The sequence below is a fragment of the Oncorhynchus kisutch genome, linkage group LG18, assembly GCF_002021735.2.
Source record: "Oncorhynchus kisutch isolate 150728-3 linkage group LG18, Okis_V2, whole genome shotgun sequence".
Lineage (NCBI taxonomy): Eukaryota > Metazoa > Chordata > Actinopteri > Salmoniformes > Salmonidae > Oncorhynchus > Oncorhynchus kisutch.
Genome location: NC_034191.2, coordinates 20,901,913 through 20,914,040, shown reverse-complemented (window position 1 = coordinate 20,914,040; position 12,128 = coordinate 20,901,913).

Sequence of the window (12,128 nt, the reverse complement as noted above, 5' to 3'; positions counted from 1 at the left end):
AAAAGGATGATTTCTGCGCAGTGTGAGATGTATCAATATGAACGTTTGCTTTTGAGTGCGTACGCACATGTGCCAAGCGGTAAAATGACGGAACTGGTTGTTAAGCATAGAATGGAGAAAATATATGTTGAAAATCTGTAAAATTGTGATAGTAGGCCTAATAATAAAAATATTTTTCTATTGAATTGTATTTCCATTGTGAATTCATGCATGCTATATTGACCCAGGCTATATTTGCCCACAAATGTGCATTTATTACGATAATAATCTATATAAAGTACAGTAATTGGTTAAATTAGAGTCACATTTGAAAGTGAAACCAGTGTTTAAATACTATACCTTGTTTTAAATACTTCGAGGGTTTAAGACATACTTTAGAAAGGCAAACAGATGGCATTCCTGTGCACATCAAAGTGCTATCCACCCTCGGGTTTTTGGTAACGGGCACTTTTCAGTGGGAGCTTGCCGATCCTCATCAAACATCCCTCGATGAGCCAATGTTTTGGATGCAATCATCAGAAAAACTAACTGTAACATACCATTTCCATGCACTTTCGCACAAAAGGTTGAAGTCAAGGTGGGTTTATTTTCCATCAATGGGTTACCAATACGAACAGAGAAATAGACGGCACCCACAGCGCCATAAAAGCACCATCTCAAAACGAGTTCAACTATGTGAACAGAAAAGGCTTCCACTCTTCATGTGCAGGTGATAGGTTATGTGATCCGCAAAAACGCTTCTGAATGTGGTGGCCAGGTGGAATGCACGGCTTGTTCATTCTGCAGAACAGAAAGGCCTATATGCAGGGTTGGGGACTGGGGAGTAGCGGATTACATGTAAGGGATTACAAAAAAACGGTAACTGTAATCCGTTACTTTACCAGCAAAAATATTGTAATCAGATTACAGATACTTTTGAAAAACTAGATGATTACTTTGAGGATTAATTTAAAATTCAGAAAGGATGCTTACAAAAAAATGTTTTGACACTTCTCTGTTTTCTTAATGACATTCAAATCAGCATTGACAGAAGGCGCAAATTTAAATTTGTTCCACCTGAGCGAGTCTGACCACATGTCAGAGACCACTATGATGACACACCAAATGATGATGGATCGCGGGAAAATAACAGGAATAGGCTTTTGTAGGCTATAGTCCCAGCTATGTCTTCCAATGGTGCGAATGCTGTTGGCATCCAAAGATGATCCAATTTGAATAAACGCTTGGAGGTAAGGATGACAGTAGTTTAGCTATTTGCGCTTTACGGATTGTGGTTGTTGTGGATGGCTGTTCACAACTCCAAATGTGTATTTGAACCCAATAATGGTTGAGTTCAATAATTTGAGTTTAAGGTGCCTATCAATCATTGTTTTTGAAATCAGTGGTCAGCAAGTGAAAAATGCACTCCTGCAACACCTGCATAGTGCGGATCCCAGCCTATGGAATAAAAGTGGGGCTTTTATTGCTCAATCTAATTCATGCTGATACATTTTTTTTGCCCATAGGCCTAATGGACTCATGCTCAAATTTGCACTCTTTTGATGGACTTAAAGGGGCAATCTGTAGTTTCTACATCCATTTTTGGACTAAATTCTTGAAGAATATAATTTATAAATACCTCATGAGTTTAGTTCAACTGTCACACTCCGTGAGAACCCAAAATATAAGCTTGTTTTATTCCAATATTTGTACACATTGTAAATGTAAAAAAATTGTTAAAACAATAATTGTATATCATGGATGGGCAGTCCTTGCATCCATAGCTCTGTATGTTAATGTCATGCTCAGGTAAAACGGGGGTCATGCTCAGGTAGTTTTGGGGTCATGCTCATGTAAAACGACCCGGAGGACGAGGCGCAGGGCGATCCGGATGGAGACGATGGAACTCATGCAGCAACGAAGGGTCCAAGACGTCCTCCACCGGCACCCAGCATCTCTCCTCTGGACCGTACCCCTCCCACTCCACGAGGTACTGAAGGCCCCTCGCCCGTCGAGTCCAGGATGGCTCGAACAGCATACACCGGGGAACCTCCCGCACCTCAGACTCCTGGAGTGGACCATCCACCACCGGCCTGAGGAGAGCCACATGGAACGAGGGATTAATACGGTAATCTGGGGGAAGCTGTAACCTGTAGCATACCTCGCTCAGTCTCCTCAGGACTTTGAATGGCCCCACAACCCGTGGACCCAGCTTCTGGCAGGGCAGGCGGAGGGGCAGGTTTCGGGTCGAGAGCCAGTCCCGGTCCCCCGGTGCGAACACCGGGGGCCTCTCCGTGGTGGCGGTCGGCGCTCGCCTTCTGCTGCCTCACGGCCATTGCAGGTGCAATATGTCCTCAGGCACCCCGTAGTGCTGGAAGACGTGAGTGAACAGGGCCTCCGCAGTCTGTAGGGCCATAGGGAGACCGGGCAAAGGGAGGAGACGGCAGGATTTAGAAAACCTATCCACAACGACCAGGATCGTGGTGTTGCCCTGTGAGGGAGGAAGATCCGTCAGGAAGTCCACCAACAGGTATGACCACGGCCGTTGTGGAACGGGTAGGGGTTGTAACTTCCCTCTGGGCAGGTGCCTGGGAGCCTTGCACTGGGTGCACACCGAGTAGGAGGAAACATAAACCCTCACATCCTTGGCCAAGTTGGACCACCAATACTTCCCACTAAGGCAATGCACCGTCCGACCGATGCCAGGGTAACCAAAGGAGGGTGACGTGTGGGCCTAATAGATCAAACGGTCGCGGACAGGAGACGGAATGTACAGGCGCCCAACTGGACACTGGTGGGGAGTGGGCGCCAGCTCCCACACCACCGGTGCCACCAGGCAAGAAGCCGGAAGTATGAGAGTGTGATCCATGGACCGCTCCTCTGTGTCATACATCCGAGACAGTGCGTCTGCCTTAGCGTTCTGGGAACCTGGTCTGTAGGACAGAGTGAAAACAAAACGGGTAAAGAACATGGCCCACCTTGCCTGGCGAGGGTTCAGTCTCCTCGCCGCCCGGATGTACTCCAGATTGCGGTGGTCAGTTTGAGATGAGAAAAGGGTGTTTAGCCCCCTCAAGCCAATGTCTCCACACCATCAGAGCCTTGACAACAGCCAACAGCTTCCGGTCCCCCACATCATAGTTTCACTCCGCCGGTCTGAGCTTCTTCGAAAAGAAAGCACAGGGGCGGAGCTTTGGTGGCGTGCCTATCCCAGCTTTGGACGCGTCCACCTCCACTATGAACGCCAAAGAGGGATCCGGATGAGCGAGCACGGGAGCCGAGGTAAACAGAGCATTCAGGTGACCAAAAGCCCTGTCTGCCTCAGCCGACCACTGCAGCCGCAGCGATCCCCCCTTCAGCAGTTAGGTAATGGGAGCTGCTAACTGACCAAAACCCTGGATATACCTCCGGTAGTAGTTGGCAAACCCTAGAAACCGCTGCACTTCCTTTACCATGGTGGGAGTCGGCCAATTACGCACGCCTGAAATGCAGTCACTCTCCATCTCCACCCCTGAAATGGAAATGCGGTACCCTAGGAAGGAGACGGACTGTTGGAAGAACAGACATTTCTCAGCCTTGAGGTACAGATCATGCTCCAACAGTCGACCAAGCACATTGCGCACCAGGGACACATGCTCAGCGCATGTAGCGGAGTATATCAAATCAAATCAAAATCAAATGTATTTATATAGCCCTTCGTACATCAGCTGATATCTCAAAGTGCTGTACAGAAACCCAGCCTAAAACCCCAAACAGCAATCAATGCAGGTGTAGAAGCACGGTGGCTAGGAAAAACTACCTAGAAAGGCCAAAACCTAGGAAGAAACCTAGAGAGGAACCAGGCTATGTGGGGTGGCCAGTCCTCTTCTGGCTGTGCCGGGTGGAGATTATAACAGAACATGGCCAAGATGTTCAAATGTTCATAAATGACCAGCATGGTCGAATAATAATAAGGCAGAACAGTTGAAACTGGAGCAGCAGCACGGTCAGGTGGACTGGGGACAGCAAAGAGTCATCATGTCAGGTAGTCCTGGGGCACGGTCCTAGGGCTCAGGTCCTCCGAGAGAGAGAAAGAAAGAGAGAATTAGAGAGAGCATATGTGGGGTGGCCAGTCCTCTTCTGGCTGTGCCAGGTGGAGATTATAACAGAACATGGGCAAGATGTTCAAATGTTCATAAATGACCAGCATGGTCGAATAATAATAAGGCAGAACAGTTGAAACTGGAGCAGCAGCACGGTCAGGTGGACTGGGGACAGCAAAGAGTCATCATGTCAGGTAGTCCTGGGGCACGGTCCTAGGGCTCAGGTCCTCCGAGAGAGAGAAAGAAAGAGAGAATTAGAGAGAGCATATGTGGGGTGGCCAGTCCTCTTCTGGCTGTGCCAGGTGGAGATTATAACAGAACATGGGCAAGATGTTCAAATGTTCATAAATGACCAGCATGGTCGAATAATAATAAGGCAGAACAGTTGAAACTGGAGCAGCAGCACGGTCAGGTGGACTGGGGACAGCAAAGAGTCATCATGTCAGGTAGTCCTGGGGCACGGTCCTAGGGCTCAGGTCCTCCGAGAGAGAGAAAGAAAGAGAGAATTAGAGAGAGCATATGTGGGGTGGCCAGTCCTCTTCTGGCTGTGCCAGGTGGAGATTATAACAGAACATGGGCAAGATGTTCAAATGTTCATAAATGACCAGCATGGTCGAATAATAATAAGGCAGAACAGTTGAAACTGGAGCAGCAGCACGGCCAGGTGGACTGGGGACAGCAAGGAGTCATCATGTCAGGTAGTCCTGGGGCATGGTCCTAGGGCTCAGGTCCTCCGAGAGAGAGAAAGAGAGAAGGAGAGAATTAGAGAACGCACACTTAGATTCACACAGGACACCGAATAGGACAGGAGAAGTACTCCAGATATAACAAACTGACCCCAGCCCCCTGACACATAAACTACTGCAGCATAAATACTGGAGGCTGAGACAGGAGGGGTCAGGAGACACTGTGGCCCCATCCGAGGACACCCCCGGACAGGGCCAAACAGGAAGGATATAACCCCACCCACTTTGCCAAAGCACAGCCCCCACACCACTAGAGGGATATCTTCAACCACCAACTTACCATCCTGGGACAAGGCTGAGTATAGCCCACAAAGATCTCCGCCACGGCACAACCCAAGGGGGGGGGCGCCAACCCAGACAGGATGACCACATCAGTGAATCAACCCACTCAGGTGACGCACCCCTTCCAGGGACGGCATGAGAGAGCCCCAGTAAGCCAGTGACTCAGCCCCTGTAATAGGGTTAGAGGCAGAGAATCCCAGTGGAAAGAGGGGAACTGGCCAGGCAGAGACAGCAAGGGCGGTTCGTTGCTCCAGAGCCTTTCCGTTCACCTTCCCACTCCTGGGCCAGACTACACTCAATCATATGACCCACTGAAGAGATGAGTCTTCAGTAAAGACTTAAAGGTTGAGACCGAGTTTGCGTCTCTGACATGGGTAGGCAGACCGTTCCATAAAAATTTAGCTCTATAGGAGAAAGCCCTGCCTCCAGCTGTTTGCTTAGAAATTCTAGGGACAATTAGGAGGCCTGCGTCTTGTGACCGTAGCGTACATGTAGGTATGCAGGACCAAATAAGAGAGATAGGTAGGAGCAAGCCCATGTAATGCTTTGTAGGTTAGCAGTAAAACCTTGAAATCAGCCCTTGCTTTGACAGGAAGCCAGTGTAGAGAGGCTAGCACTGGAGTAATATGATCAAATTGTTTGGTTCTAGTCAGGATTCTAGCAGCCGTATTTAGCACTAACTGAAGTTTATTTAGTGCTTTATCCGGGTAGCCGGAAAGTAGAGCATTGCAGTAGTCTAACCTAGAAGTGACAAAAGCATGGATTCCTTTTTCTGCATCATTTTTGGACAGAAAGTTTCTGATTTTTGCAATGGTCTTGATATGTTCTTCAAAAGAGAGATCAGTGTCCAGAGTAACGCCGAGGTCCTTCACAGTTTTATTTGAGACGACTGTACAACCATTAAGATTAATTGTCAGATTCAACAGAAGATCTCTTTGTTTCTTGGGACTGTCGTGGAAATTTCCTCTATTTACCAAATCATGGGAGCAAACCACACACACAAGTCAGAGTTAGTTATCAACGTCCATTTTTAATCATATAAGCTCTAGCATTTTGACTTTCAACTGTTCAGTATCTCTAATGAAAAGTTGAGAGTCCCCACACAATGGCAAAATGGGATCCTTTATAGCAAAGATCACACATAGTCAGACAGCATAGACATAATTCATCGTTCAGCTTTGTCTCCTTTCCCAAACCCCAGAACCATAAACCAATCCTCCAAATCAACAGGCATATATCAAATTGTCATTTAGATACAACCAACTCAAAATACAACCAAACCTGGACAAGCTCACGGAGAGGAGAGTGAGGCTATAGGTTAAGATAAAAGGGAGCATGAGAATGATTCCAGACACTGCCACCCTCCTTTCCCCACTAGAAAAAGGTAGGGAGTAAAAGATATGTTTACACATGATGACACTTTGACCTCTCCCCTCTCAGTGGCCCATGCAACTTAGTCTTGACATAGAACAGATAACTGCAACCTCGCCACAGTATTATACAAAAATACCATTCTGATGAGAATTAACTTACACACATTTGATGAATATAAAACATCTTACATATGTTACCAACAAATTCTGAATCTTCCACGACAGGACCTAGAACAAGCATCTCTGTTTTGTCCGAGTTTAAAAGTAGAACGTTTGCAGCCATCCACTTCCTTATGTCTGAAACACATGCTTCTAGCCAGGGCAATTTTGGGGCTTCACCATGTTTCATTGAAATGTACAGCTGTGTGTCATCCGCATAGCAGTGAAAGTTAACATTATGTTTTCGAATAACATCCCCAAGAGGTAAAATATATAGTGAAAACAATAGTGGTCCTAAAACGGAACCTTGAGGAACACCTACATTTACAGTTGATTTGTCAGAGGACAAACCATTCACAGAGACAAACTGATATCCTTCCGACAGATAAGATCTAAACCAGGCCAGAACTTGTCCGTGTAGACCAATTTGGGTTTCCAATCTCTCCAAAAGAATGTGGTGATCGATGGTATCAAAAGCAGCACTAAGGTCTAGGAGCACGAGGACAGATGCAGAGCCTTGGTCCGATGCCATTAAAATGTCATTTACCACCTTCACAAGTGGCGTCTCAGTGCTATGATGGGGTCTAAAACCAGACTGAAGCATTTCGTATACATTGTTTGTCTTCAGGAAGGCAGTGAGTTGCTGCGCAACAGCCTTCTCTAAAATTTTTGAGAGGAATGGAAGATTCGATATAGGCCGATAGTTTTTTATATTTTCTGGGTCAAGGTTTGTTTTTTTCAAGAGAGGCTTTATTACTGCCACTTTTAGTGAGTTTGGTACACATCCGGTGGATAGAGAGCCGTTTATTATGTTCAACATAGGAGGGCCAAGCACAGGAAGCAGCTAATATCAGAATGTCGTCGATATACACCACTACACCCTGCCCGCGCAGGTCCCAGAAAATCTCGTCAACAAAGGCCTGGAAGACTTATAGAGCATTCATCAACCCGTATGGCATGACGAGGTACTCATAGTGCCCTGAGGTGGTACTAAATGCCGTCTTCCACTCGTCCGCCTCCCTGATACGCACCAGGTTGTAAGCGCTCCTGAGATCCAATTCTGTGAAGAAGCGCGCCCCATGCATTGACTCGATCGCACTGGCGGTGAGAGGCAGCGGGTAGCTGTACCTCACAGTGATCTGATTGATACCTCGATAGTCAATACACGGGTGCAGACCCCCATCCTTCTTCTTTACAAAAAGGAACTCGAGGAGGCAGGTGAAGTGGAGGGCCGAATGGAATCCTGCCCCAGAGATTCAGAGACATGTGTTTCCATAGCCGCCGTCTCTCCTCCTGGGACAGAGGATACACGTGACTCCTGGGAAGTGCTGCGTCTACCAGGAGATTTATCGCACATTCCCCCCGTCGATGGGGTGGTAATTTAGTCGCCCTCTTCTTACAGAAGGCGAGAGCCAAATCGGCATATTCTGAGGGGATGCACACGGTGCAGACCTGGTCTGGACTCTCCACCGTAGTCGTACCGATGGAAACCCCTACACACCTCCCTGAGCACTCTCATGACCACCCCTTGAGAGCCCTCTGTTGCCACGAAATAGTGGGGTCATGACAGGCCAACCAGAGTAAGCCCAGCACCACGGGAAACGCAGGAGAATCAATAAGGAAGAGACTGATTCTCTCCTTGTGACCCTCCTGCGTAACCATGTCTAGTGGAGCGGTGGCCTCCCTAATCAGCCCTGACCCTAATGGTCGACTATCTAGGGCGTGCACAGGGAAGGACATATCCACAGGAACAAGGGGGTTCCCTAAACTATGGGCAAATGAACGGTCAATAAAATTCCCAGCTGCGCCTGAATCAACGAGCGGCTTATGCTGGTAATGTGGGGAAAACTCAGGAAATGTAATAAATGCATACATGTGAGCAACAGGGAACTCTGGGTGAGCCTGGTGCTGACTCATCTGGGGTGACACGATAGCGCCCTGCCTGCTGCCTCGACGCCCTGAGGAACCCCCCCAGCACCGACCAGCAGTGTGCCCTCTGCGGCCACAGATGGTGCAGGGAATGACCCCTCCTCCGGTCGCCCTAAGCGCAGCACCTCCCAGCTCCATGGGCATCGGATCGGAGGTGCTGGGGGATGGGACTGACAGGCCCCGATCCGGACGTCCACGGGTGGCCAGCAGGTTGTCCAGCCGGATGGACAGGTCCACCTGCTGGTCCAACGTGAGGGTGGTGTCTCGGCAGGCCAACTCCCGATGGACATCCTCGCGCAGACTCCACCGGTAGTGATCGATCAGGGCCCTGTCGTTCCATCCCGTGCTGGCGGCCAGGGTCCGGATGTCCAAAGTTAAATCCTGCGCACTCCTCGTCCCCTGCCTCAGGTGGAACAGACGTTCTCCTGCCGCTCGACCCTCAGGTGGGTGGTCGAAAACTGCCTGAAAGCGTCGGGTTAACTCTGCGTAATGGTCCAATGGCGCGTCTCTCTCACTCCATATGGCTTTTTGCCCACTCCAGCGCTTTGCCTGAGAGGCAAGAGACGAGGGCGGACACACTCTCATGTCCCAAAGGAGAAGGGTGGACAGTTGCCAGCTAGAGCTCCTGCTCGAGTAGGAACCCCTGGCATCCGGCAGCCGTCCCATCATACTCCCTCGGGAGTGGCCGGCCGAATCCCGCTGAGACCGGGTGAAGGAGGGGTGGACCGTGGGACCTACTGTAGTGGGGCTGGTGGAGGCGTTGGAAAACATCCTTCTCTCTCCCATCTATCCATCGTCTGCAGTACGCGATCCATGGCGGTGCCCAGACATTGTAACATGGTCGTGTGCTGCTGGACACGCTCTTCGACTGAGAAAGGGGGGCCGTCTGCTCCTGCTGACTCCATTTCAGGTGAATAATTTTGTAATGCGTCTGTGTGTAGCTGGTGAGATGAGTCAGGTGCAGGACAGCAGATATGAGTAATGAAAGCAATTTTACTCAATAATATAACAATACACGTCGTATAAATACAAAGCCACAAATATGTACCGCAATACAATAAACAATTACTCACAAACAAACATGGGGGAACAGAGGGTTAAATAATGAACAAGTAATTGGGGAATTGAAACCAGGTGAGTAAGACAAAGGCAAAACAAATGGAAAATGGAAAGTGGATCGGCGATGGCTAGAAGGCCAGTGACATCGACCGCCGAACGCCGCCCGAACAAGGAGAGGGACCGACTTCGGCGGAAGTCTATACTTACATATTTCCAAGTCCTGTTCTTGATAATCAAGGGGTATAACATTTATTGGAAGTATAGATTAGCCAAATTGTAAAGTAAAATAAAAAATGTACATGCATATATGGTCAGCTATGTAAACTTTATCCTGCAAAATATGTTTTTCAATTGGTAACATACATTTTTGTCTTTATTCTAATGCCTCTTAAGGGGAAAGTAATCTAAAAGTAACGGAATGTAATCAGATTACGTTACTACATTTGTAAATTATTTCCAATGTGTCAAGCAATAATCACTTTGTTTTCTCATGATTTGGTTTGGTCTAATTGTGTAGCTATCCTGGAGCTCTGCGGGGTCTGTTTGTGAACAGAGCCCCAGGACCAGCTTGCTTAGGGGGCTCTTCTCCAGGTTCATTTCTTTGTAGGTGATGGCTTTGTAATGGTTTGGGAATCGCTTCCTTTTAGGTCGATGTAGAATTTAACGGCTCTTTTCTGGATTTTGATCATTTGCGGATATCGGCCTAATTCTGCTCTGCATGCATTATTTGGTGTTTTACGTAGTACACAGAGGATATTTTTGCAGAATTCTGCATGCAGTCTCAATTTGGTGTTTTTCCCATTTTGTGAATTCTTGGTTGGTGAGCTGACCCCAGACCTCACAAGCATAAAGGGCAATAGGTTCTATAACCAATTCAAGTACTTTTAGCCAGATCCTAATTGGTATGTCAAATTATATGTTCCTTTTGATGGCATAGAAGGCCCTTCTTGCTTTGCCTCTCAGATCGTTCATAGCTTTGTGGAAGTTACCTGTGGCGTTGATGTTTAGGCCAAGGTATGTATCGTTTTTTGTGTGCTTTAGGACAAAGGTGTCTAGATGGAATTTGTATTCGTGGTCCTGGCAACTGGACCTTTTTTGGAACACTATTATTTTTGTCTTACTGAGATTTACTGTCAGGGCCCAGGTCTGACAGAATCTGTGCAGAAGATCTAGGTGCTACTGTAGGCCATCCATGGTTGGGGACAGAAGCACCAGATCATCAGCAAACAGTAGGCATTTGACTTCAGATTCTAGTAGGGTGAGACTGTAGACTGTTCTAGTGCCCTCACCAATTCGTTGATATACATGTTGAAGAGGGTGGGGCTTAAGCTGCATCCCTGTTTCACCCCCTGGCCCTGTGGAAAGAAATGTGTGTGTGTGTTTTTTGCCAATTTTAACCACACACTTGTTGTTTGTATACATGGATTATATAATGTCGTATGTTTTTCCCCCAACACCACTTTCCATCAATTTGTATAGCAGGCCTGTCATGCCAATAAGTGTCCCCCTCAACATCACAATGGGATTCAATAACCTTTTAGTGTCCATTGCTATATCAATGGTGTGATAACCTAATGATGTGAATTTTGGAGATCATTACAGACTAAATTACGTTCTTTTCATTATCGCTATGCAAACAAGGCTGATTTCCACTACAATTTCTCTGTTGAAACAAGTTTTGTTTAGCTAACAAAATAAAAACATTATTTCAAACTACTTTTGGGAACCTTGTTAACATTACAACATGAAATCCATGACTTACACAATGCTACATTTCATAAATGGAAAATAACATTTGTCTCCTTGACACATTAAAGTTACTTTTGTATTTTTTTATTTAACTAGGCAAGTCAGTTAAGAACAAATTAATTTACATAAATAAAGGAAATCTGCTTGATTCATACACTGGCTTGTCTGGCTGCCATGTTTTTATTTTAACCTGCCCTTCCCTTAATATCATTTAATTAGTCCTCGTTTATTAAGCATTTTTTTCTATCTATTGTAGGATTTAGGATACAACAAGGAATAATGTGGAAGAAATTTTATTTTTTATTTATTTCACCTTTATTTAACCAGGTAGACTAGTTGAGAACAAGTTCTCATTTGCAACTGCGACCTGGCCAAGATAACGCAAAGCAGTTTGACAAATACAACAACACAGAGTTACACTTGGAATAAACAAACATACAATCAATAATACAGTAGAAAATCTATATACAGCATGTGCAAATGAGGTAGGATAAGAGGGGTAAGGAAATAAATAGGCCATGGTTACAACACTGGGATGGTAGGATGTGCAGAAGATGAATGTGCAAGTTGAGATACTGGGTGGCAAAGGAGCAAGATAAATAAATAAGTACAGTATGGGGATGAGGTAGATTGGATGGGCTATTTACAGATGAGCTATGTACAGGTGCAGTGATCTGTGAGCTGCTCTGACAGCTGGTGCTTAAAGCTAGTGAGTGAGGTAAGAGTCTCCAGCTTCAGAGATTTTTGCAGTTCGTTCCAGTCAAATCAAATCA